General features: G+C 38.0%; 1 non-coding gene across 1 annotated transcript; it reads right to left on the reverse strand.

Annotated features, from left to right (window-relative positions):
- Positions 1–23,157: 23,157 nt before the first annotated feature.
- Positions 23,158–23,239, reverse strand: TRNAS-AGA (transfer RNA serine (anticodon AGA)). Its single transcript has one exon. It is a non-coding gene; the product is annotated as a tRNA-Ser (tRNA).
- Positions 23,240–24,722: the final 1,483 nt, after the last annotated feature.

Genomic DNA, 24,722 nt, shown 5'->3' on the forward strand with positions numbered 1-24,722 from the left:
ACCTCATGAGAAGCGGAATTCTGAGTTTTGAAGACTCCAACCCTAATGTCACCAGGAACCCATTGCCTTCGCATGGGAAATCTGTGAATATGATCCAGGAAGACCTTGGGAAGTACAAGGTGAAGTATGTCAGTCATATCCGGCAGTCACTGGTTGGATTACATAAGATGCTGTGTCAGCACAGCTATTTGAAGCATAACCATGACCAATGCCGTGTCTGTGCTGTTAACCGCTTGGGTTGTGATCAGGTTCGCTGTGAACTTCAGAAATTGTTGAATGAAGGTACCATTGAGATTCTCCAGAATCGTAATGTTGATGTTGTTGAGCCCGAAGTGAGTGTCATCTCCCCGGTGTTCAAGCTTCCAGAGCCCGTTGTTATTCAGTACAATAGCAACAAGCCTAAGGCTTCACCTTCTTTGATTATCAAACCGGCAGGCCCTGTGCCTTATTCATCTGATAAAGCCGTACCGTTCCGGTACAGTCCTGTTGCTGTCCAGGATGGGGTTGAGGTACCTTTGCCTTCCACTTCCGTGACCACTATTGCTGATGTTAGTGGATTGACCCGAAGCGGTCGTGTCTTTTCTGCGCCTGCTAAGGCTGTTGCTTCTGAATCTGCTGAGCGTCCTGTGGGGACTGCTGTGAATGTTCAGAATCTGGCACTTGATGTTGCCAAGCCCTCCTCATCCGTACCAAAGACTCCTGTTTCTTCAGATGGCCCGAGCGGCATTGTTGATGAAGAATCTGATGAGATGCTGAGGCTCATCAGAAAGAGTGAGTACAACATTGTAGACCAGCTTCTACACACGCCCTCCAAGATTTCTATTCTTTCTTTACTGCTGAATTCAGAGCCTCATCGGGAATCTCTGCAGAAAGTCTTGGACCTGGCATATGTCGATCACGACGTCACCTTGGAACAATTTGATAGCATTGTTGCAAACATTACCGCTTGCAACACTCTGAGCTTTTGTGACGCTGATCTCCCTGAGGAGGGAAGAGACCACAACATGGCTTTACACATCTCTATGAATTGTAAATCGGATGCAATGTCCAATGTGCTGGTGGACACTGGATCGTCCCTTAATGTATTGCCAAAATCCACACTCTCACGATTGTCATATCAAGGTCCTCCTATGAGGCAGAGTGGGGTTGTTGTTAAAGCTTTTGATGGGTCGCGCAAGACCGTGATTGGGGAAGTTGATCTCCCAATCAAGATTGGACCAAGTGATTTCCAGATCACTTTTCAAGTAATGGATATTCACCCATCATACAGCTGTCTCTTGGGCAGACCATGGATTCACGAGGCTGGCGCCGTGACATCCACCCTACACCAAAAGTTGAAGTTTGTGAAAAACAAGAAATTGGTTGTAGTAGGGGGAGAAAAGGCTCTCCTGGTCAGTAATTTATCTTCTTTCTCGTACATTGATGCAGAGGATGAAGTTGGAACTCAGTTCCAAGCTTTATCTATTGATAAACCAATCGAGAAGAAGTCTCCTTCATTCACTTCCTACCGTGATGCTAAGCTGGCCATTGAATGTGGTGCAGTCGCTGGATTAGGGAAAGTGCTTGAACTTGAAGATAACCGATCCCGGGCTGGCATTGGCTATGGTTCTGGGGCATGCAATGAGCAAGGTCTGTTCACCAGTGGAGGATTCATCCATGCTGATCAACCTGCAGAAGAGGAAGCTGCTGCTATCATTGAAGAAGAAGATGCAGAAGACTTGAACAATTTTGTTATTCCTGGTGGTGTCTGCCACAATTGGGTCGCTGTGGATGTTCCTACAGTTATCCATAGATCAGAGTAATTGTTCATTTTGTTTAAAACCCTTCTCCCATGCCAAAAGGAGAAGTGATGACATTGTTGGCAAAGCATATATACAATGATATTTTCATTCAATTTTTGCATTGTTAAACATTTGTTTTTCCTTTGTTTTCACTTTTTGCTTTTCTTTATGAAATCAGTGATCACAAAAAACCATAAAAACAAAAATAAAAGCTGTAAAAGCAACATTTTTTTCATCTGCATAATGATTTGCTTGCTTAAAATTATGAAATTTTTCTTAACCAAAATCATTATGCAGGTTGATCCTAAAACCCATTGAACATAATGATCCAACGCCATCTCCCAACTTTGAATTCCCTGTATTTGAGGCAGAGGAAGATGACGTTGAAGAGATTCCTGATGAGATCACCCGTCTCCTTGAGCACGAAGAGAAGATCATTCAGCCGCATCTCGAAGACTTGGAAACAGTCAACTTGGGATCTGAAGATTGTGAGCGCCTGGTGAAGATTGGGGCACTTCTTGAAGGGTCTGTTAAGGAAGATTTGATCAGCTTGCTACGAGAATATTCAGATATCTTTGCTTGGTCCTATGAAGACATGCCGGGTTTAGATACAGATATTGTGCAACATTTCCTGCCTTTGAAGCCTGAGTGCGTGCCTGTGAAGCAGAAGCTCAGAAGAACTCATCCAGATATGGCAGTGAAGATCAAAGAGGAAGTTCAGAAGCAAATTGATGCGGGGTTTCTGGTGACTTCGACATATCCTCTATGGGTGGCCAATATTGTGCCTGTTCCTAAGAAGGACGGAAAAGTCCGTATGTGCGTTGATTACAGAGATTTGAATAAAGCTAGCCCAAAAGATGATTTTCCTCTACCACACATTGACATGTTGGTAGACAATACAGCTAAATTCAAAGTCTTTTCCTTTATGGACGGATTTTCCGGATATAATCAAATCAAGATGGCACCAGAGGATATGGAGAAGACAACATTCATCACACCTTGGGGAACATTCTGTTATCGAGTGATGCCCTTCGGTTTGAAGAACGCCGGAGCCACGTATCAACGAGCTATGACTACCTTGTTTCATGACATGATGCACAAGGAGATAGAAGTCTATGTTGATGATATGATTGCTAAGTCCCGAACGGAAGTTGAGCATATTGAGCATTTGTTGAAGCTTTTTCAGCGTTTGAGGAAGTTCCAGCTTCGTCTGAATCCGAACAAATGTACTTTTGGAGTCCGTTCCGGAAAGTTGTTGGGTTTTGTGGTAAGTGAAAGAGGTATTGAGGTTGATCCTGCAAAGGTCAAAGCAATACAAGAGATGCCCGCACCCAAAACTGAGAAGCAAGTCCGAGGTTTTCTTGGCCGCTTGAACTACATTTCCAGATTTATATCCCACATGACTGCCACATGTGCGCCGATATTCAAGCTCCTCCGGAAAGATCAGTCTCATGATTGGACCGAGGATTGCCAGAAAGCTTTCGACAGTATCAAAGATTATCTGTCTGAACCTCCGATTTTGTCTCCGCCTGTGGAAGGAAGACCTCTGATTATGTACTTAACAGTTCTTGAAGACTCGATGGGTTGTGTACTCGGTCAACAAGATGAATCAGGGAAGAAGGAGTTTGCTATTACTACCTCAGTAAGAAGTTTACTGATTGTGAGTCTCGGTACTCTATGCTTGAGAAGACGTGCTGTGCTTTAGCTTGGGCAGCTAAGCGTTTGCGCCAGTACATGATAAATCATACAACTTGGTTGATATCCAGAATGGATCCAATTAAGTATATCTTCGAGAAGCCTGCTTTAACTGGGAGGATTGCCCGTTGGCAGATGCTGTTGTCTGAGTATGATATTGAGTATCGAGCTCAGAAAGCTATCAAAGGTAGTATCTTGGCTGACCATCTAGCGCACCAGCCAATTGAAGATCATCAGTCTGTTCAGTATGACTTCCCTGACGAGGAAATTCTGTATTTGAAGATGAAAGATTGCGATGAGCCTACACTTGATGAAGGTCCAGAACCTGGTTCCAGATGGACGATGGTGTTTGATGGCGCTGTTAATCAATATGGAAATGGAATTGGGGCAGTAATTGTTAATCCCCAGGGTTCGCACATTCCATTTACAGCAAGGCTAACCTTCAAATGCACGAATAATATGGCGGAGTATGAAGCCTGTATTATGGGACTTGAAGAATGCATTGACTTGAGATCAAGTATCTTGATGTCTATGGTGATTCAGCTTTGGTTGTCAATCAGATCAAAGGTGAATGGGAGACAAATCAACCAGGTCTCATCCCATACAGAGATTATGCAAGGAGAATTTCAACTTTCTTCACAGAAGTTGAATTTTATCATATTCCTCGAGAGGATAATCGGATGGCAGATGCCCTTGCAACGCTTGCTTCCATGATTGTTGTCAGATGGTGGAATGATGTCCCAATATTACTGTGATGCGCTTGGACAGACCCGCTCACATATTTGCAATCGAAGACGTGAAAGATGACAAGCCTTGGTATTTTGATATCAAGAATTTCCTCCAGAACCAGGTCTACCCGCCTGGGGCATCTGTGAAAGATAGGAAAACTTTGAGAAGGTTGTCAGGCAGTTTCTACCTCAGTGGTGAAGTGCTGTACAAGAGAAATTTTGATATGGTTTTGCTCAGATGCGTGGATAGACACGAAGCAAACCTATTGATGACTGAGGTCCATGAGGGTTCATTTGGTACTCATTCCAATGGACATGCCATGGCTAAGAAAATGTTGAGAGCAGGCTACTATTGGCTGACAATGGAGTCTGACTGTTGCAAGTATGTGAAGAAATGTCACAAGTGTCAAATTTATGCGGATAAGATTCATATTCCTCCGACACTCCTGAATGTGATTTCATCACCATGGCCTTTCTCTATGTGGGGAATCGACATGATCGGCATGATTGAGCCGAAAGCGTCCAACGGACATCGTTTTATTCTCGTAGCAATTGATTACTTCACCAAATGGGTTGAAGCCGCTTCGTACGCGAATGTAACCAGGCAGGTGGTTGTGAAGTTTATCAAGAACCAGTTGATTTGCCGTTATGGTGTGCCAGAGAGGATCATTACTGATAATGGATCCAATCTGAATAACAAGATGATGGATGAGTTGTGCGCTGAATTCAAGATTGCACACCATAATTCCTCTCCTTACAGACCTAAGATGAATGGGGCTGTTGAAGCTGCTAACAAGAATATCAAGAGAATTATCCAGAAGATGACTGTCACCTACAAAGATTGGCATGAGATGCTGCCATTTGCTTTGCATGGATACCGTACGTCTGTACGCACTTCAACAGGGGCAACCCCTTTCTCTCTTGTTTATGGCATGGAAGCCGTTCTCCCAGTAGAGGTGGAGATCCCATCAATGCGAGTCTTGATGGAAGCCAAGTTGACTGATGCTGAATGGATTCAGAGTCGTTTTGACCAGTTGAATTTGATTGAAGAGAAGCGATTAACTGCCATGTGCCATGGTCAGTTATATCAGCAGAGAATGAAGAAAGCATTCGACAAGAAGGTCAAGCCTCGTGTGTTCCGAGAAGGTGACCTTGTGCTCAAGAAAGTTTTGTCTTTCGCGCCCGATTCCAGGGGCAAGTGGACTCCAAACTACGAGGGTCCATATGTTGTTAAGAGAGCCTTTTCAGGCGGTGCTTTGATGCTTACAACAATGGATGGGGAGGATTTCACTCGTCCTGTGAATTCAGATGCAGTTAAGAGATACTTTGCCTAAAGAAGAAAAAAGTATATGCAAATGAAAAAGAAAAAAAAGAAGAATGAAAAAAAACAGAATTGCTCGCTAAGTTGAAAACCCGAAAGGGCGGCTTAGGCAAAAATGAGCGTCTCGGTGGAGAACCCGCAAGGGTAATCCAGGCAAAAATTAGAGACTTGAAAAAAAGAAAACATTTGCATCCCGCTAGATTGAGTACCTCATCCTGGGGCAATCTAGGCAAAAATTAGGGATTTGGCAAGTAACTGCATCCTGACAAGACTTTCTGTTTCTCAGTCGTCATTTCGTCAGAAGATTCTCGATTCGTCGTCAACTGAAGCTTCGGATACAGAGAGATTCAAATTGGTAGAGAAAGGATCATTATGTTCAATGTAGCCCTCTTCCAATATATATCACTGATTTCAAATTTGTACAGATCTATGGAGTCTTGCCATTTGCAGACTACCATTCTATCAAATCAATTTGAGCTTTTTATCCAATTATTTGCACTCTTATTTGTTTCAATTCAACAAATGTTTTGCATGTTTTAAATTGATAAAATGTCATTGTTTTAAACAAATCAAATTTTTCAAAATTTTGTTTTAAACAAAGTGAACATTCACAAGATTGAAAGGATACTCAAGAATATCTCAGTGCTCTCCCGAGGGTGGCATGATTCCCAACAGGTAAGACATTTGTTCATATTCCTGGTTTATTGGTATCTTCTTTCTTCAGATCTTTGTTGAGGTTGTTCCTCAGACAGATTTGTGGTTGGGGTTGTTCCCCAGTACAGTCGCAAGTGATTTGTTGTTGAAGACTTCGTTCTCTCCAGCAGCAGTTTTCCCCCTAGCATGGGTGTTTTCTTGTAGAAGTTTCGGCGGTTGATGGTTTGTCATCTTGGTGCCCCGTCACTTTATCCAGTGGGTCATATCCCCAGACTTTATTTGTCTCCTCAGCACAGTCATGAGTGTAACTGATTGATTGATACTCCCCTCGGAGTCGTGAATAGAGCTGTTATTAATATCCCCACCAGGGTTGCAAGTGGAGTTGTTACCGCTTTTCCTCATGCAGTGCGCCAGGAGGATTTGTCTGTTTCCTCAGCACGTTGTTTTCTTTTGAAGACTCGGTAAGTCAGTGGTTTGATACCCGGTACTTTACCTTTTCCCCGGCGAAGTCGTCTGTGGAATTGTTGCTATCTCTCCATCAGAGTTATTCTCTTCAGCAGAGCAGGATTTATTTTCCTGAGCAGTTTTGATTTGGGTTGACATCCCAGTGTATTGCAACCATCTTTTCCTCAGCTCAGTCTGCAGGATGTTTGTTGTGGCAGTTTCGCCTGTTGAATACGCCTTCAATCCCCAGTATGGTCGGATGATGGCTCTAGCCTCCAGTGAACGGATTTATTTCCTGACTGTTTGTGATCCCCAGTAGAGTGGCTTATATTGCAGAATCTACTTGTTGTGATCAGTTTGCTATGTATATTCTCCCCAAGCGGAGTGGTTTATTGCAGAATCTATCTGTTTGATCTGTCCTCCCTCAGTGGGTTGTTCCCAAGAGAGTAGCCGACAGTTTTCCCCAATAGAGTTGCTTATGCAGTAAGATTCTATCTGGATGTTATCATTCTCCCTCAGTGGGTTGTCCCCCAGCGGAGTTGTGTGGAGTTGCTTCTACAGCAGTTCGTGTTCATGCACTTTTTGTTTCTCAGTTAACACTGGGATCCCCTGCAGATACTTTGGGACTTCTCTTGTTCCCCTACAGATTCGTCTTGGTGGCTGTCTTGCCCGTTGTGACTTTCTGTACCCTGATTGGGTTGTTTCCTGATATTTTCTGATTCTCTGCTTCTTCAGCAGTTACTTGCAGATCTTTGCTTTACAGCACGTAGATCTCCGCAGATTGGCTCTCCAGCTGGTTTTTCCCCTGGAAGTATAATACCGGACGTTTGGTTCCTGAACCTGTTTGTGTTAGAATTGTCTGTTTTGTCAGCATTCATCAAACATAAATCACGCATACTCATGCATATTCATAAACATTCAGGTATTCATGTTGCATTTCTTGCCATATATCTTTTGTTTGTCGTGTCTCCTGCTATGGTGATATAGATCTCTTTACAGATCTCCCCAAGCAGATGTCGGGTGTTATAAATCTCTCCATATAGAGTCAACCCCATAAGCAGAAAATGTTTGTCTTTCCTTCTGCAGTTCCCCACTGAGATATATCCTCGTGGATGACGGTTTCTTCCGTTTCCTCCCAACACATATATTGGGATGGATTTTCCTATTTGAGTTATATCCTCATTAGGACGTGTCTTTATTCAGTCTGTCTTTTCGGATCATTCCCGAATCGACTATTTGTCAGATATCTTGTGTTTCCCAGTGGGTTGTTCCCCAGCGGAATGTTTTTGGGCCTCTACCCAGTAACCGGTAGTTGTAAGTCCTACTTTTCCTGGCTTTCTTAACATAATTTGTGGTTATACACCTTTTATTCTCCAGCCAGAGTTTTTGGTTTTCTACCCGTATACTGGTAGTTGTAAATCCTATTTTTTCTGCTTTTCAGCAGTTTGTGGTTTGTTATAAACCCTATTTTGGTTTCCCGTGCGGATTTGCGATTTGTTCTATCCCCACGCGGAGTTGTTGGTCTTCTACCCCGTATTCGGTAGATGTAAACCCTAATTTTTTGTGGTTATCTTCATTCAATATTTGATGATGATTTTCCTTTGCTTGTATAAGTTGCTCAGATCAGCACTTATATCCTCAGCAAATCTTTTGTGGATAATTGCCGTATGCTAGCAATTTTATCCCCAGTGGGTCTTTTCACCGTATGCTAGTGATTTGTTCCCCGGATCATTGATTGTTCATCAATGCATCCCCAGCTAGTCTTCTGTCGATAATTGCCGGATGCTTGCAAATTATCCTCATCAGTTCGCCTTTCATTCACCCTTTTGTCGGTAATGTCTGTTGCTCCTTTTGATTGGTTATCATTATATACCTAATTTGGTATCCCGATGCCTTTCTGTTCGGTTGATTTATCCTTTTTTAACCCAGTAACCGGTTGTGGATAGTCTTCCATGCGAGTATCTTATCCACGGTCTGCCGGTAATGGATATTATATCTCATGCACTTTTTGGGTTTGTGTCCCCAGTTGAGTAAGATTCGTTTTCCCGTTGTGGATTCGAATGACCATCCTTTAACCAGTTCGTGTTTCGGATGATGAGTGTTTTTGGAAGTGAAAACCAATTCACGACTTCGGATTTTTATCCTATAAACAACCCAGTAACCGGTTCAGGATAATTTTCCTTTCGAGTATATTATTCACGGTCTGCCGGTAATGAGTAATATGTCTCATTTGAGTATTCTATCCACGTTCTGACGGTAATGGGTATTATATCTCGTTCGCTCTTGAGTCGATCTTTTGATTGTTTTCCCCTCAGAGTAAGATTCATTTTCCTTGTGGAATTGAATATCCATCCTAAACAAGCTTGCTTTTCTAGCTCTCTTCAGGATGATGAGTGTATTGGAAGTGAAATCCAATTCACGTTTTCGGTAGGTCACCTATTATATACCCAGTAACCGGTATCCTTGGTGTTCCCTCCTTTCTGCTCCCTATTATGACCTCGGTCCCCCTGTGGAGTCGGATTTTCCTGAGTTTGTTACCCGTATGCCTGGTAACATCTCATTCTTTTTGTTGCTTCTCCCCAGGAGTCAGCTTGTGTTTCTCCAATGGATTTATTTTCCATTTGGATTTCTTTTCCCAGTGTGAGTCCTTCACTCCCCAGTGAGTTCTCCAATCTGTTTTCTGTTTTCCTAATCAGAGTCGTGTTTTGATCACGTTATGTCAGTTTTATCTTCCCCAGTTTGGAGTTGTGTCTTGTTCACATATTTCTTTTTCTTTTATTATCCCCTTAGAGTCCTGTTAGAGTCTCTGTTCCTGGTGAGTGTGCTACTCCGATGGATCGTCTTTTCTTCTGTGTGAATCATATTCCCCACAGAATTTTTGTCTTTTGCATGCATACATTTGCATCATGAGGTCTCTTAGGGACCAAAATTTGTCTCATTACTGTTATTTAAGTCCATTCTACCGCGTCGATATGAAGATTTCTAAACTTCACTTCTCCGGCTAGAATGACCTTAAATAGGGGCATCTGTAAGACCCCAATTTTGGGCCCTAAGATCCCTCATGGCCCATATCATTCATATCATAACCTCAAAGATCATTGCATGTCTTTGTCCCCTCCTAGTGGATAGATTTGCCTTGTGGGTTGATTTCTTGATCACCAAGCATACTCTGCATTTGTATATCTTTGCTTTCATATGTTTATCATTCAAAAAGTACAAAAATATTGTCAGTCTAACCTTGTTGCTTGCAGTGGAAGCAATCATCAGCAATTAGGTCAAAGACAGTCATTGATCAGTCAAAGCAATGGATGATGGCCATTCTTGTGGAATTTGGGCACCATGATCATTAATCACAAGGTTCATACATCTTGTGACATCATTTGAAGTCAAGTTCTCAAGGGTTTAGGGTTTGGAACTCATCAGAAGAAGTTCAATCAGTCCAAAACCCTAGAAAAGTCAACAGACAGTCAAACTTGGTCAACTGTTGATTTAATCAAGATTTGATAGATAGAATTGATTTGAAAGAGTTCATTCATGCTTGTATAAGCCTCATCTATCATGTCAAACCTCATCATGGAAGAAAATCAAGTCAAATCAGAAATTTTCCAGAAATAGCAAGTGGACCTGTAATTTTAACTGCCAAAAATGGAAACTTCTTGATCTTAAACTTACATCATGATACAAGCTTCAAATGAATTTTTGCCCAACATGAAAGTTGAAGATCTTGTTCTCCCATTTTCAAAAAGTCCAAGAACATCAAAATCCCATGTGTGGTTGTCAAGATATGATCAAATCATTTTCATCAATTTTGAACTTCAACAAGCCATAACTCTCAAACCATAAGGCCAAATTTGGTGGGGTTTTTTCCTACAAACCACATTTTTCATCCTCTTTCCAAGAATATAAATTTCATGACCTAAAACCTTGCCAATCAAAATGGCATTTTTGGGACTATTCCTTTAAAAATCAAAGTTTGACTCACAGTTGACTTTTTGATTTAGGACTTTTTTCTCATTTTTGCCAATTGGGAAATGTTTCATATATTATTTGTGATTTGCTCAAAGTCCAAAATCATCATCACACCACCATTTTTCCACATTTTGAACCAAGGTACAAAGTTGGCATTTTTAGCAATTGGCTTCAAAAGAGTAAAAACCAGTACAGCAGCTTTTGTACAAACCACAAGTAGCAATTGCATTGGTCCTTCTGCAGCATTTCATAAGCCCATTAGTGCAGACAAACACACCCACCATTTTCACTTGTTCCATGATTAGCAAAATGGCAAATTGGTTTCACTTGACTAATCCAACTTAGCATTCTCATTAGCTTGGCTAAACAGCAATATAAAGGCTCATTTCCTGCTGATTCAGAACCCTAGTTTTTGGCAGCAGCCACAAAACCAGAAAACACTCTCTCCTCTCACTCGGATATTGCATTTTTTGGCAAAACGGAAAATCCTGCTAAAACACTGAAAACCCTTGAGTCACCTTCATTGTTTCTCCACAAAAACACCTTGGTGAGCTTCCTTGAACCATCAAATATCATCTGTCCAGCCATCTTCTTGTTCTGTCATTACCAAGTCCAACAGTGGCAGTTAAAGTTTTGAAGAGTTTCAAGCAAGTGTGAGTCAAGGATTCTTCAAAGTTTCTTCATTCCAAAAGCATGTTGGACCTCTGATCGAGCTGGAAGTATACAGACAGCACTGTTTCATTGGTTTTTCAAATCAGGTAATTTTTTCAACTTCATTATTTTCTCAAACCTCGCTACACATCATATAGGTCTCACTTAGTAGGTTGATTAAAGTCTTGAATCATGTCAAAAAGTTAACTATGCTTTGAGATATATGTATTTCCATTCCTGTGCTCAAATATGTTTCAGTCGATATAGTTCTATTGAGGATGATTACATGAAAGTTATGTGTAGAATATGCATGCTAGAGGTTTGTGGTGATGATTAACATGCTTGATTTCACTTTCTGGATGCTTCGATTTTTATGAAGTTATACTGTTGCCAGAAACCTGCTGTTTCCTTCCAGAAATCTTGCTTTCATTTTTGCATGAACATTGGTTGTTTGTTAGTGCTCATGTTGCATAATACATTTCAATGCCATAGTATGTTTTGAAAGATTTTTTTTGGTGATTCTAGAGAACTAAAGCATGCTTAATTTGGTTGTGTTTTGGCCAAGAAATCTTCATTTTCATTTTGTGTGTCCAAACACATTTCTGTTCGATTTACCTGGCTAGTTTGGATTTAATGAAATATGATCCCATGTTCTTGATGCCTGTTGCTAGTGATGCTGTCAGAGTGTTTAACTTGTAATTCTGGGCATGTTGTTTTTTAAGATGCATGATGTTGATTGCTTGAAAGTTACAAATACCATGCTGCCATGCTAAAACCCTGTTGATATGATGAATGTTGCTAATGCTGTTATGATGCTTTGCTGTTGTTTAAACATGACCATGACCAGAATTTCCTATGGTTAATGATTGTTTTGCTGTGGTTGTTGTTGCATGAGGATAGTTTGGCATGACTATTGTGTGATTGCTTATTGTGGATGCTGTTGTTCATGATGAGCACATGATGATGAATACTGCTGCTGTTGTCTGTTTTAATTGCATGAGCCACTACCACTTGCTATGCCATATACCATGCTGTTTGTTTTGTTAGTCGAATGATGATGATGCTTAATATGTACATACTGCTGTTTGTGATGAGCCATAAAATTTGCCCTGAAATTCCACATGTCCTGTGTTGTTGATGTTTGGTCATGTTTGCATGAACTAGCATGAAGGTTACTGCCAATACTATGTTCCTGCTTGTTTTGTTTTGATGCTTATGACATGAAGCATAATGAGACTTTCCTGCTGTTTGCTTGATGATGATAATTACATAATGATAAAGTTGGATGATGAAATACTATGCTGTTGTGTTTGAAACCTTAAAACCTGTCCAGAATTTCCATGAGTAATGTTGGCTTGGTCATTGGTTAATGTTGTTTGATTTTCATTATGCCATGTTATTTTGAAATTTTGCTTGAAGCTTATTTACCATGTTGAACACACAGTGCCATGTCGTTGTTGTTGTTTTTTTGGTCGAGTCATTTTGTTTGGATGTGGATAGACACCATGAACCTTACTGCTGTGTTTAAACCCTGTCATTTCCAGATTTTCATGTTTGTACTTGGTTGTTGCTGAATGGTTTTGCTGTATCAATACCATGCTGTATGCTTATACTTTTGTTTATGATGAATGTATGATGATGATAAACTTGATGCATATGCCCTGTTGACACATCCTGCCTAGAATTCCATGTTTACGTGTGTTTTACTGTTGACTAGATGATGATGTTTCATGCCATGATTTATTTGTTGATGATGGTTGGTGTTGTTTGAAAAGGATTGATTTTTGCTTGCAAAACCATGCTGTTAGAAACCTTAGGGTTTTAGAAGCCCAGAACATGAACAATGGATTGGCCGAGCTACTGTTCTATTGGCTAGTGGCCAATCAGAACATTTCATCACCTTTGCCTTATGCGACGCCGTTTCAATTAGTGAGACAGGAAATTACAGCATTGCCACCCGTTGACTTGTGTTTGACCATTAATCATGCTATGTGTTTCATACTTTGTTCAATTATTCATCAAAATTCAACAGTTCGTTTCTTGCTCATTTTAATTCCAAAAATTATGAAATTTTTCCATCATGATCACATTTGAGTCTAGTATTTTATGGTGAATTTTAATTAATTTTCCATGTTCTGGATTTTAATTGATAAATGTTTTTTCCACATGTATGCATGAATGATACATTGTGCCTTTTCAATTGTGAAATTCTCATGTTATATCCATTGCCTTTGAATTTTTTTTGTGGTAAAACTAGACACATTGATCTTCATTTCCATATAAAGTTTGTGGATTTCTCATTTGTGGTTTGATAGATATGAATTTTTGAATTAGGGTGTGACAATTTGTGTCACACCAATGATATGCAAATGTATGAATTTTGTTCACATGTTTCCTCTTATCCAATTGATCCCAAATTTTGCATGAATGATCCCTTGTATGTCTAATTGATGTATGAATTTTCTTGGAATTAATCTTGCTGTTTTCCATTTAATTGTGAATTTTCTTCCATATGTGGTCACTTGTTGACTTTTTGTGCTATGTCTTGCCAAATCTTTTGTGAAATTCTCAAATCTTATTGTATGAACATGAAATTTCATATGTGATAACTAGACATCTCAAGCTTTGCATTGGTGTTAATCTCATTCATTTCTCTTTTGTTTTCAAATTGATATGATTTTTTTGAAGTTGACTTATGTTTGTTGACTTTCACCTTGCTTACTTGAATTTGGTTTGACTTCATGAATTTCATTGAGTGCCTTCCTCTCATCCAAATGCCATGAAATTTTACATGTACACCATGTTAGATGTTAGGATTGAGTGTGATTTATTTCATAATTTTTGAAAATGCTTGAGTTGACTTTTGAAGGAAGTCTTTGCTGTTGACTTTTGTATGCTTCTCTTGCCATGCTTTGCATTCTTTTGCATATGAAATGACCATGATGCATGATTTGGTTATGAATCCAATTGAGAATGCTTCTTGAATGTTCAAAATTGGTTTGGGTTGACTTTGTCTTGCTGCCTTGACTTTTTCTTTCATCTTTGACCCTAGGCTAGTCCTAGTGGTCTTCTGAGCTTATGTTTGAGTTCATCTGTTTCAGGTTAAGCACCAATGCCTTGAGGATCATTCAAATATTTGTTTGAGTTGAATTATATGATGTGCTAATCTTTGTTTTGTAGGTGACTCATATGCTTGAGTCTTTGTGCCTTGCACAATTGGTCCTTCTGTGTGACCATTGGTTCATTTCCTTTTGCTTTTGACTGTTGACTTGTTTACTAATAAGTTTGACTTTTGCAGGTACTTTAGTTGCCTAAGTTCTTTGAACTTGATTGCTTGCTTTGCTATTTAGCATTTGCTTTGAGGTATAAATACTTCTTCTTCATGTAGTCTGGAGACCCGGTCTGTTATTTGACCGGGCAAACTGTCTGAAGTCCTCCTTAAGAGGCAATGCCTGTGTTTGTTTAAATTTGTCCTAAGCAGGAAAAGTCCTTCAAGTAAGGCAATTGGTGGAAGGTAGGGATAAGCAATCTATCCCCCACTATTCAGTGTGTCCTCTCTTTGCTCCCAGTACCTGGTTGAAGCAATGAGATAAAAACCCAAGATCTAATCGAGTCAATAATGTGGAGAGAGTTCCTACTTTCTGAACTCCCACACTTTCTGTTATGCTCTCTCTGATCTGAGATAGAAGCAATGAGGCACACCCCTCATCTCCTATTCATCTGCTTCACCTGAGCCCCTCAATGGCCAGGTTAAGAGCGACCTTTACCCATTACAGTGGACTGTTAAAGTCAAACCCTCTTGTGTGAGCCCCCATTGTTTGGCTATAGAGTGTGTTGTTTGCTATTCATTGATTGATTGATTGCTTCATATGCACTTGCTTGCTTATATGTTATGCATTTATCATCATCATCAATTGCCATTAATGCATGATCATCTCATTTGTTTTGTGATGCTATCATTGTTGTGTGCCCATTGAGGACAATTGTAAGTCCATTGCTTTGGCATTTGTTCCTGTGATATGGAAGGATAGAGTGTAAGACCTCATTGGTCACTCATATCTTCTGTTTATTTGTGTGTATGTGAGGATACAGTTATAAGTCCCTGTAAGTTGGCATCTGCTTTCCTGTGATCATAGTTTGTTCATCTGTTTGTGTGAGAGGTTGCAATTATAAGTCCCTGTAAGTTGGCATTTGCATTCCTGTGATCATATTGTTGCTTTTGTTCTTGTATGTGAGGATCCATTGTAAGTCCCTGTAATGTGGCATTGGATTTCCTGTGAGCATACTGTGAAGTTAACCTAAGTCCAGATAGATTGGCAGTTGACCTCCGTGTTTCATTCTTGTTTTCTTCTGTGGAGATTAGTGTAAGTCCATTGAGTGGCATCTGATATCCTGTTTTGTTTTAGGAGACTGGTGTAAATCCATCTATTGGTATCCGGTATCCGCTTTTATTTCTTTGCCTGTGGAGATTAGTGTAAGTCCATAGAGTGGCATCTGATATCCCGTTTTGTTTTAGGAGATTGGTTTAAGACCATTGATTGGCATCCGATATCCGCTTTTGCTTGCTTTGCTTGTTTGTTATTATTAATTGCTATTCCAAAGGACACACTTGAATCATCTGCTATATGATTTCAAGAAGTGAACCTTCTAAGAAGTTTTACTATCCACTCCTCATCCATTCATCCTCATTACGTCTTAGAACCTTTTCACACTATACCTTTTAAATTTTGACATAAGTGTTGTGCAAACATCTTCATGTTTTCTAACTAAAAACCTGGACTCAAGTCCTTGACCTTTTTTTCAAACTCCATTTTCATAATACTCATCTGAATTGATCTTAATTATACTTTGACTCCATTTTCATAATCATAATTAGTAATGCCACCCATTCACTTGTTTTGGCTTTGTCCATTATTAATGCTTTCATACATGAGCTATAGGTTTGATTTATCTTAGTGGTTGATGTTAATCTCGCCTTCTGTCTTTAGTGATTGAATTGTAAGTCTTCCTCGCCTATTATAGGGTTAACCCCTCCCTGGCCAGTTGAAGCTGTTCTCACATGGTGGACGTTGTTGTCTGTATAAGGTTGAGTTTTCTCCCGTGGATAACGTAAGACCTAGGGTTTGTGTTTAAAATTGAACCTAACCCACTTTTGGAAATCTTTTAGCCGAACTACGGCGTTCTGATCCTTACCTTTGATGGAAGGTACGTAGGCAACGGGTTCATCCGTTCGAACCCAATAATAATAAAAATGTATATTCTTTCCTCACCATCCCAATCATGTTTGCACAATCTTTTTGTCATAACAAATAATAATCTTTTACAACAAGTGTGAAAAGGGCTCCCTAGGAGTACCTAGGACGTAGTGGGTGCCTAACACCTTCCCATTGCGTAATTTACCCCTTACCCAGAATCTCTGATCTTTTTATTAGTTTTCTACGTGTAAAACTTCTTAGGCTTTTGTTCGCTTTTTAGCCAATCCTTTGGATAAATAAAAGTGCGGTGGCGACTCGAAATTTTCAACGTATCTCTTAGCTTATGATTTAATCGATAGATCATATAGCGACGAATACACCGCTACAGACATGAGTGTCCTAGATGGAATTTGCCAATCCTGCGTAACAGGATAAATGTCTATGGGCCCAATATTGAACTGGACAAGGGTGACACGGTCTATACCTTGTGTTCAATATAGACATAAGGGCAAAGGGGTAATTATACACATAATTATTATCACAGGAGGTTTTGTCAGATCACATGACATTTTCGTGACTTGGGTAGCAGTGATGTGTTGCTAGATACCGCTCACTGTTTATTATGTTAAATGCGTGATTTAATATAATTGCCAACGTCGCGAAAACCTATAGGGTCACACACAAAGGACGGATTGATGAGAGATAGAATAATTAAGGAACATCGTAAGGTACGGTGTACTTAAGTAGAATACGAAATATGGTAAGGTACCAAATACTTAAGTGATTTTGGCATATTATGAGATATGGGCCAAAATGCACTTAAGTGGGCTTTTTGGCTTGAAGCCCACACAAGTGGTTCTATAAATAGAACCCCTTGGGTAGAAGCATTGTAACTCACTGAGACAGACAAACAACTGAAGAGTTGGAATTTCGTATCTCTCTCTCACTCAAAGCCTTCATTCATAACAGCTAGCACTGCGATTGAAGGAATCCGTTCGTGTGGACTGAGTAGAGACGTTGTCATCGTTCAACGTTCGTGATCACCCCGTGGATCTGTATCAAAGGTTTTGATCATTATCAGAAATCTGCACCAAAGGTTTGAATCACCACAAGAGGTAACGATTCTATCACTGATCATGCCCATTCGTAAGGATCACTAAATGGAGAAATTTTTAAATTCCGCTGCGCCTTAGATGGCAATTCTCCTTCAGGATTAAGAGACAAGTTATCAGAGTCTTCAAAACCTTGGTCTTTAGAGTCTTGACATTGTTCCTTAGAACCTGGTCTTGAGAGTCTTCAGATCTTGTTCTTCAGAATCTTCATAACTTGAGTGCATAATCTTGAAGGTAGACAAACCTTTAGAGACTCTTCAATCAGAGTCACACTCAGAAGCTTTAACATGAATGTTCTTCAAACCGTTGTTTAAGATCTTTCTAGAACTTGAGAGCATCTTGTAAAGCACTTGTATCTTCTCAGAGTCAAGAGTATGTTGATTCTAGAATCTGATGACGCCGCACGTCATTGCTTCAAAGTCAAAACCTATTAGCAAAAGCTACACACTAGACAAAAACTATTAGTGATAAAATTGTTCTTTAAGAAACAATGCATTATTATTATCAAAACTAAATGTCAGATGCAGAACCAAATCTTGTTCTAACAATCTCCCCCTTTTTTAGATGACAAAACCATGTATTTTGATGACCAATTTTTACTTGGTTTAATCACATAAAAATATCATAGTGAGGTTTGTAAGCTCCGCATGAATTTTACACTGTTAAAAATTATTTTTTAACTTAGAATGTCAGAGTTAGGTTTGCAAGCTCCCCCTGAATTCAAGACTTAAAATAATCTTAACACACATAAAAGTTCCAATCAGCATGAAATAAATAACTTCCCATAAGGCAAAAGCCTAGTTGTTACTCTCTTTCACAAAGGCAGACGCCTTGATACTATCTGATTGATATCTTCCCATAAGGCAAAAGTCTGGTTGTAATGGATGAAGTGGCTTCCCATAAAGCATTAGCTTGGGTTCATAAGTATCTCATTCAGAGTTCTGCTTGAGTGTCATAAAATCTGGTTATCAGTATCATCACAGAGCATGAATTGTCAAAAATTTCATAGCCTGGTTATATTAGAATTTTCATAACCTTGTTGAATTGTTCATGAGAACTAATGTCAGGATCAGAACTTGTATGCATCTAGTTCAGAGCTTGTATACGCCTGGTTCAACTTAAGCACTTTGTTCAATAAGCACCTGAAACACTCGGTTAACATAATGAACGTATTCAAAGTTCTCAGAAGGGTTACCAATTAGAAACATATAAACATGTTTGGGTTTCAGAATTGGAAATTAGATATATCAAAATCAGTCATTCTTTATCCCCATTTATCATCATTCAAAAAGAAGGATGTGAGTATGCTCTCATATTTAGGGAGTCCTTAAATATAAAGACATTAGGATTAGGAAGAGTTTGAACAACATAGGGTTTGTTGGTTCTTGTAAGACTAAGGATACTTGTCGCACCTCGAAAAATGAGAACACGACCTCGTGGAGCGCAAACGCACGCTCGCGGGATGAATTGAACAAAGTCTCCACCGAACCTTATTTATTCCATAAAGAGAGAAAGGGAAAAAATCAATAAAACCCCTAAAAGAAAGGATAATATATGGTCATTGCAACCAATATCAGGGTTCGGGAGTCAGTTACGCAAGGGGAAAGTATTAGCACCCCTCACGTTCGTTGTACTCAACGGGAACCATTTAGTTAGTTTCGATTTGAATATTATCTTATGTTAGTTTGCGATCTTCTACTTATTTGGGATAGAAAAATAAAGAAGAGAAATGTTTTTGAACTTTTTATTAATGAGAAAGGACCTAAAACAGTTTTTATTATTAGGGGGCAGAGAGGAACTAAACCTAAATTTTTTATTAACGGGCCTGACAAGATTTTACAATCATGTTCCTACGTATCTCTAGGTGCAATAGAGAATTCAAGGCTTACGTAGTTCTGGGTAGAAAATGTTTGTTTGTTGGTCGATTTTAGTGAAAGTTAATTTGTATTAATTGACGAAAAACATTGTTTTACCCAAAATAGATGAGGAGCGGACATATACATCACATCGAATGGATTTACAAATCAACATTCAGAAAAACGTCACTTATTTCAACTCAACAATTATGGATGAAGCATTGCTTTGCATCATCTTAAGACAATATGTATTTCATTTATAAAAAGGTTTTGAAGATTAATCGCACAGCAACGAGAAAATAGTTTGATTGGTTGAATATTTTTTATGGGTGAATGACGAACGTTTGATAAGAACGAGACATAAGCCTTGGGATCAATCATTCAGGATTCCATCGGAATTCTAGATTCCAACGGTCCTTTTTCATTCGAATTAATTGAGAAAATTGTTTGATGGACAACGAGCGCTTGATAAGAATCAGTTGTTCAAAGAGTTGCGCCAGAATGCTTGATCCCAACAGCTCTTATTTTGTCCAAGCTAATTATTAAGTGTTTTAAGGAACGAAAGAAAAGAATGAACGGTTAATCCAAAACGCGTGGGTCGGGACTGATCATTCGAGGATTCCCATCAGAATGTTAGATTCCAACGGTGCTCTTCTTTCGTGTTCATTTTGAAAAAGTTTACATTCTGTTTGATTTTAAGAAAAATCACTCGATGTTTGATCGAGGGTTTTAAGAAGAAAAAAAGATTTGTGAAATGGTTTGAATTTTCTTAGAAATTGAAATTGAAATTGATGGTGAAAATCATTTTGGTACGAAATGTCGATCATGGTTATTCACAAGTACCGTAGTATGAACATGGATAAATACAGAGAAATTACCTAATTAAATGACTGAACATGAATAATCAAATAATTCAGTTAGTAATTAAAGGGCAATTAACTAAATAAATTCTAATCAACTAAATAAATAAATAACCGATTAACTAAATGCTAATTTAAATTAAATAAGAAAATAATAATAAAGAAGAAAGGGGTGCATGCTTAGATTAGGGGTACAAGAATCATCATGGACCTAAAGCCCAATACACTTAAACCTAATTATCATAATATAAAAATAAATAGATAACAAAATAAAATTCAAAAAAATTTAAAAAAAAATGAATAAAATAAACAACAAAGAAAAGAGAAAGAAAGAAAAATAAAGTTTGCATGAGAAGTGAAGGTGATGCACTTACTGTTGTGCAATTTCTATTTTTTTAAAATTTCAACAACCATCCAATTAAAAAGAGAGATATGACGGTGCTTAAAAAAACCTCTTCTTCATCTCATATACATGTATAAAGGAAGAAAAATTTCTTTCTCAACTTAAACTCTTTCTCTATCACACATTGAAATGTAGTAAAACAAAATATTCTCTCTTCTTCTTCCCTCAATCTCACTTCCTTCCTACTCTTTCATGGAAATAAAAATATACAATCTACGCCTCTCTCAAAATGAAATAAAGCAATATTTAAACATTCATGTAAAAGGAAACACAGAATAATAGAATACTAAGAGTAAAAGGAATCTATCGAATCGGAAAAAAATGGTGGTGCAAAAACGACGATGATGGTGGTGACCTTGATTGGTTCATGTGAGAACTGGAAGATCTGTTTTGTTCACTTTCCTCTCTTATCTTATGCACAACACCAACATATTTAGCTATAACTAATCCTAGCAAAATGAACATATCATCCATCTTGATTTTGCAGCAAAAATCCCTTTCTAAAAGTGCTCTTACATTTTTTGTCTCTTGTCGGTATCCTTTTGAAATAATTATTAAGACTTATGGTTTGCTCCAAAGATAGATGGATGGTGATTAATAGTTTATGTGAGTGAGTATGAGTGTGGAAAAGTGATATATGGATGAAAGTTGTGGAATTTGGTAGTTAATGGTTTATGTGAGTGGTAGGATGATGTTTTGTCTAAGGGCGTACTCCTCGAAGAAGGTGATATTAACCCATGTCTTCCCATCAGATCCTTTGGGGAAGCCAGAGGATATTACATTTGCCGCAAATACATTCCTTGCGTACTTCCTCCTGGAAGATCTAGAGCTACCCCAATCGGTGAAGCCTCCAGCGATGGTGCTTACGTTGTAGGTTGTGGTCTTGTCGGCATCTTTGGGAGAAAATGAAGAAGATTATAGTAGAAGTGTGTCCCTAATTAGTTTTACCAAGGCCCAACAGTCGGTGTCATAGTACTAGTCAAAAAGTACAGGTGCGCATGTTCACCCTGCAATGGGCAGGGAGACTCAGAGGCCTCAATAGGTTTATAACACGTTTTGGTGGTGAGGCTTGCCCACGGCGGCGAGAAGCACTGTATGGTGGTGTTTTGGAGTGATTTATGAGACTTGCTCACGTGAGGTGAGAGGCTTTACTGATGACCGGAGATGCTTTGTGGTAAGCGTATACTCACTAGCGGTTGTGTGTTAAGACGGTAGTGAGCATTATGCTCTTTAGGGTGTTTATAGTGAGTATTACTTGGGGTATGTCTTGCCCTTATGATGAGAGGAGTATATATAAAGGCTCTTAAGCCTAGGGTTTCCTTGGAAAGGGAAACCACACATTTAGTCAATAGTGGTCAGTTGAATCCTTATTTCTAAGGAAGTCGTTGGTCAGCTAATTACCTTGACTTTCTCTCTGCCCCAAAAATATCTTATCTCATGTTTTTGACGTAGGGGCGAGGGAAGACTACAGGGCAAGGCAATACTTCCCTTAGTGCGACCTTTCATCATCGCATCTTCTAGGATGGTCAAAGAGTATCGTTATGTGCAAAGCCTTTTGCAAACATACCACTACACTATATAGCTGAGGAGTTTATATTTAGTCAACTTAAGGTTGTAATAAGATTCAAATTAATTTTAAAATAATTTATAAAATTACAAACTCTTATCTTTCTCTCTATAAATATTTATGTGTGTATCATTTGTCCTTGGTCAAACAATTTTTTAGAAATACATTTTTTTTTTAAATCGATGATAAGAATGCGTGTAAGATAGATTATATAAAGCGGAAAAGAATTTACAATATTATTATGGTCAAATAAAATCGTAATATATTCTTATTACAATTAAACTCTAAATAAATAAAATGAATTTAATTAAAATACACTAATAATATAAAAATAATTTACGCTATCAAATAATTGATCTTAAATTATATTTATTTTTATTTTAATTATATCTGAAATAATAATTATGAATGGTTTTAATAGATTAATTCTGTAAAAAGATTTATATTAACTATACACAATAATTAATCTCAAATAAAACTTATATACATTTTATTATTGTTAAACAATAGTTAAATTAAAAATATTACACACTATATATATCTTAAAACTTTGTCTCTCTCGATAAATAGTATTGTGTTAGTCTTTTTTTTTTCTTCAAAATTACAAAACTTATTTGTGTATTTCTAGTGTCTAAATCAAACCAAGCATGGCTAGTTTTTATGGATAAACATAAAGAGTTCAAAGTAATCATGATTCATATCTTACATTGTTTTAAGTAGAATAATAGTTGAAGATGAAAACCAGCAAATAGTAACACATTTGTTATTTAGTAGGTTGATAAGACAGTAAGTGTTCACAACAAAAAGATGGCGACACTACTTTCTAAAAATAAGAATTAATGGACCTTAGCTTATCTGAATATTTGAATTCAAAATCCAGACACATCACATCACATAACAAAACAAATATTAAAAAGAAATCGTGGACGGCAGGATTCGAACCTGCGCGGGCAAAGCCCACATGATTTCTAGTCATGCCCGATAACCACTCCGGCACGTCCACTTGATGTTATGCTCTTACTCTAGTTATTATATTACCTTACTTTTGTTTTTTGGTTGTTGAAATTAATGGCGGATTTGTTTCCCCTATATATACTGTTATTAAGCAAGATGGTGTAAACAAAGAGGAAAGAATGACACATAGACCAATAAAATTAAAGAGTTTTTCAATTCTCTCTTTTGTATTTGTTAAAGTTTGTAAAAGTATAACATTGGAATGATTTTTATCATAGTGTATTTCAAATTAATTCTTTTGATAATCCTCAAGTTCTAGGAGGTGGATTGAAAAACGTCTATAAAATGATTTTTGAAATTTCATTAGTTTTAGAGTTAGAATTATTGATTTTTATTTATACTTAAAACGTGCACTTGATTTTTATTTTATAGATTGCCTGTTTATTTTATGTTTATTTTATATATAGAATTATAGACTTTGAAAATAATATAAAAATGTTAAATTCTTATTTGTATTATATTTAGTCTTGAAAAAGACCGGTCTAGTTTATTCCTAGAGAATTCGAATTGAGTGATGAACTTCCGTAATAAATGTTGTATATTAATGTTTTGATCTGATTTAGTATTTATAAATAATTTGATGTTTAGATTAATGATAATTGAAAGTGAGAGGTATTAGAGATAGAATAGTGTTTTCTTGATGTGATGTTTTCATTAGACTTTTATAGCAGGGTTTTAGAGTTTCAGAGATGTGGAATCTTTTATTTTGAAAATGTATTAAAAAAAGTATATCATTGCTACTCCATTGATGTCGAAATCAATAAAATCTCTCTCTCTCTCTATATATATATATATATATATATATATATATATATATATATATATATATATATATATACTCGTGTTTCCTCGTCTGGTCTTGGTCCATTAAGGCTCTTAATCTGTTTTGAATGGTTTATCTATGTAGCAAAGTTCTTTTAATTGATGTTTTCTATCCGTCAGGGTCAGGCTTTAATATTAAAGGCGAGTTGGTCTAATGAATGATGATGTCCGCTTTTGTTATCTTATAGCGGACTTTCGCTAGTCTTGAGAGAGCTTTTGATACTTGATCGAATTCTTGATATACTCAAACAAGGTCTTAGTACTCGGGTGAGCTCGTGCTACTCTTGGCTTTGGAAGAGCTCTTGATACTCGTGACTGGGCTCTTGATATTCGAACTAGCTTTTGATACTCGAACGAACTCTTGATACTCTGACGAGCTTATGTTACTCTTGACCTTGGGTGAACTCTTAATATTCAGACGAGTTATTGATACTTGGGCGAGTTCATACTACTTTTGGCATTGGGCAAACTTTTTATACTTGTGGATGGATTCTTGATATTCAAACAAGCTTTTGATATTTGTACGAGCTTTTGATACTCGTACGAGCTCTTAATATTCGGGACATGCACTTATATTTGTACAATTCACTTTCTAAGTGAAGCTTATTAATAGGTATAGTTCTCCCATAATTTTTTTAATTAAACACAAT

This window comes from Lathyrus oleraceus, chromosome 4 (genome assembly GCF_024323335.1).
Source record: "Lathyrus oleraceus cultivar Zhongwan6 chromosome 4, CAAS_Psat_ZW6_1.0, whole genome shotgun sequence".
Taxonomy (NCBI): Eukaryota; Viridiplantae; Streptophyta; class Magnoliopsida; order Fabales; family Fabaceae; genus Lathyrus; species Lathyrus oleraceus.